This window comes from Phodopus roborovskii, unplaced genomic scaffold (genome assembly GCF_943737965.1).
Source record: "Phodopus roborovskii unplaced genomic scaffold, PHOROB, whole genome shotgun sequence".
NCBI lineage: Eukaryota > Metazoa > Chordata > Mammalia > Rodentia > Cricetidae > Phodopus > Phodopus roborovskii.
The window spans coordinates 18635683-18639044 of NW_026126416.1; the positions used below are offsets into that span (position 1 = coordinate 18635683).

Consider the following 3362-nt stretch of genomic DNA (forward strand, 5'->3'; position numbering starts at 1 on the left):
AAGTATGCAGGTAAACAGGCACTGGGACTAAGTTCCACATGGCTTACTTTGCTAAGTAACCTGATGTTGTCTTCTACTCTACCAGTTCTTAACAGATTTGTTTTTCAGAACAAGCCTTTGGCCAAAAATGAGAGCAACCCTTTAACAGTAGTAGAAATCACCTAAAATCTGATCTCATAAAGAGATGTGAAACACATACGACCTAGGAATCTTGGCATGTCTTTTGCAGTACGTTCAACCTCATCATGGCCTCTGTGGATTTGAAAATCTTGCGGACCATCCTGACACTGCTTTGCTGGATCAGTGCCCTGGTATCCTATGCTCTCCCCATGTGGAAGGTAATGGCCATTCATCAGATGGTGTGGGAGGGGCCCAGATGGTACAAGAGGGGCTGTGGATGTTCTTGCACTGGCCAGATGCAATGCAATGTGTAATGACGCACTACTGGCATTACCACAGGACTTATAAGCAACAGGAGCCCTCTTTGTCATCCTCCTCCTCCTCATCCTACTTGGCTTGCTGGTCTACCTCACTGGAGCCAAGTGCACTGCATGTGTAGAAGACAAGAATTCCAAGTCATCTCTGGGATCTTTGTCATCACCAGGATCCTGACCATAACTTTTGTCTGCTGGACAGCCCACTCTGTCATTCAGAACTTCTACAACCCTTTGGTAGCTGATGCTCGAAAACAGGAGCTGGGGGTCTTCCTTTGTCTGGATTTGGCAATCTCAGGCCTGTTGCTGCTGGGTGGAGGGATAAAGTGCTATGCCTGTTCCTCTGGAGGGCCTGTTATACTACATCTGCCCAATATTCAGCCTCTTGTGGACACTCCAAATAGTTCACCTAGAATTATGTCTGATGCTTATTGGGGAGTGAGGCTCTACTGGCCAAGGAACTTTAAGACCCTGAGCAAAGCCATCAAGAAATGATTCCTAGTAGTTGTGGTATTGTTTCATTTCTTGTTTTTTCTTTTGCAGTACTAAGTGTTAAACCTGGAACCTTCCAGGTTTGTTCACTGAATATGAAAATTTTGGTATAGTTCTCAAAGATGTTATGAAGCAAAAGAAGAAAATTTAATGCCAAAGGAATATAACCTCAAGCAATTTCCAGATTGAGCCACCATGATTTTATCTAATAAAATATGTAATGAAAACATGATATACACCATCAATTATTGCCTCAGGATAATTTAGGCATCATTGAATAACACTTTTAGCCTGTTTTATCAAGCTTGCATCTTATCTGATGACTGCTGTCTTTGCCTCAGATGCTGCCCAAGTCCCATGGCTCCTTCATGTACATCTCATCTGAACTGGAAATTCATGGTCATTTGGCCCTGTGTCCTGAATTTGCTTGTTGCAGACAACCAAAACAACCACAGCACTGTTTTCTAAGCAATAGGCTAAAATCATGTGAACTACCCCCCTTAAAAGCTTACTGCAAAGGTTTTCTCAAAGCTCCCCTGTTTTAAAAGATAGACCACTGTAGTTGGCACATATGTCCAAGGTTCCACACTTGAAAACAACAATACTTTTTAAAGCAAATGGTCTGTGATAAACTAATTCCCATTTTCCTGAGGAACTGCCATACTGATCTCAGGACCCAGCAATCCCCCTCTTAGGCATATACCCAAATGATCCACATCCATGCAACAAAGACATCTGTTCAACTATGTTCATAGCAGCACTATTTGTAATAGCAAGAACCTGGAAGCAACCTAGATGCCCCTCAATTGAAGAATAGTTAATGAAGATGTGGCACATCTACACGATGGAGTACTACTCTGCAGAAAAAAAATAATGGTATGGCACTTGAAGAAACCATCCTGAATGAGGTAACCCAGTCACAAAAAGAGGAACACAGTATGTACTCACTCATATATGGATTTTAGACATAGAGCAAAGGATCACCAGCGTATAATTCACACAACCAAAGGAACTAGGATACAAGGTGTATTCTAAGAGATTCATATAAAGTCCCTCACAGAACCGGGAAGGGACAAGTCCCCCAGAGCACAGGGGAAGTGGGAGGGGCAGCGAATGGAGAGAGAAGTAGAAAACGAGGGGAAGGAAAGTAAAACAAGTGCGATCAGGAAGATTGAGACTGGTTAGGAATAGAAGACAGGAAAGAAAGAGAGAGAGAGACAGAGAGAGAGAGAGAGAGAGAGAGAGAGAGAGAGAGAGAGAGAGAACACAAAAGAGGGAGCCAATATTGGTTTGAAGATAAAATTGAACACAAAGAAAGGTCTAGAGAACTACAAGACTGCTTCCAACTAACACTTTGAGCTTCCATGGAAAGGCTATCATAAATGCCTTCCCGGAGAGTGAGATTAACAACTAACTTCTCCATGGAGCCCTCAACTAATGCCTGTTGGAAACAGGAGCAAACACCCATACATAAACACTGAGTCGAAGTAGAACTCAGATGCAGATGGAGAGGACAAGACCAGGCGGCAGAAACACATACAGACAGCTTACCTGAACAAGGAGGAGCTAACAGGCCACCAGACTGATAGCTGGGAAGCCAGCATGGGACTGACTCAGGCCCCCCTGAATATGGGTCTCAGCCAGAAGGACTGAGCAGTCTAAGGGACCTCAGACAGTGGAGCTAGGATGTATCCCAGGTGCATGAAAGGACCTTGCGAACACATCCGCCATGGAGGGATAACTGCCTTAATCTAGAGACAGGAGAGAAGCCCTAGTCCCTACTTCACATGACCTGTCAGATCTACATGACCCCAACCGGATGGCGTTCCCCTACATATGGAATTGGGGTGGGAGGATGGGAGGGGAGGGTGGTTAGAGTGCATGTGAGAGGGCAGAGAGGGTAAAAGGGAGGGAATGAGGGAGGGAGGGAGGAAGGGAGAGGGAACTGGGATCGACATATAAAAAAATAAATTAAATAAAAAAAAAATGCTTTGACTCCAAAATTTAAGTTCAAGGACAAGTTACTGGGGAAAAGGATTTCTATTTTTGTTTCCACAGAAAATGAAAAGCTGTGGATTCCTTCCAGACTAATGTAGTTTGATCAAGCCAGACCACCTGAAACAGAGTACCAGGTGATCCTACATTCAAAACAGCTGGACAAAGTAGCCTTACAGACTACAGCCAGGATTTCTGCATCTTCTTAGAATCCCCCATGACAGCACCCCTTACCAGCAGGAATCAGTTTGGAAAAAACGATGCCCAAATTCCCAAATATTGTCGATAAATGTTTGTTTTCATTTAAATGGACTTGGTTATATTAAAAAAATGGTCTGACTCTTAAACCTGCCTTAACCCCTGGACTGTATTGTTTATTAATGCAAATCAAAATGTGTGCTTTTTGAAGCCAATCCTGGTTTTTTTAAAAAGCAAGGCTAA

The 3362-nt window shown here is 43.4% G+C and overlaps 1 pseudogene; it reads left to right on the forward strand.

Moving 5' to 3' along the window:
- The first annotated feature begins 245 nt into the window (after positions 1-245).
- LOC127221215 (claudin-6-like) lies at positions 246-859 on the forward strand (annotated as a pseudogene).
- The last annotated feature ends 2503 nt before the right edge of the window (positions 860-3362 follow it).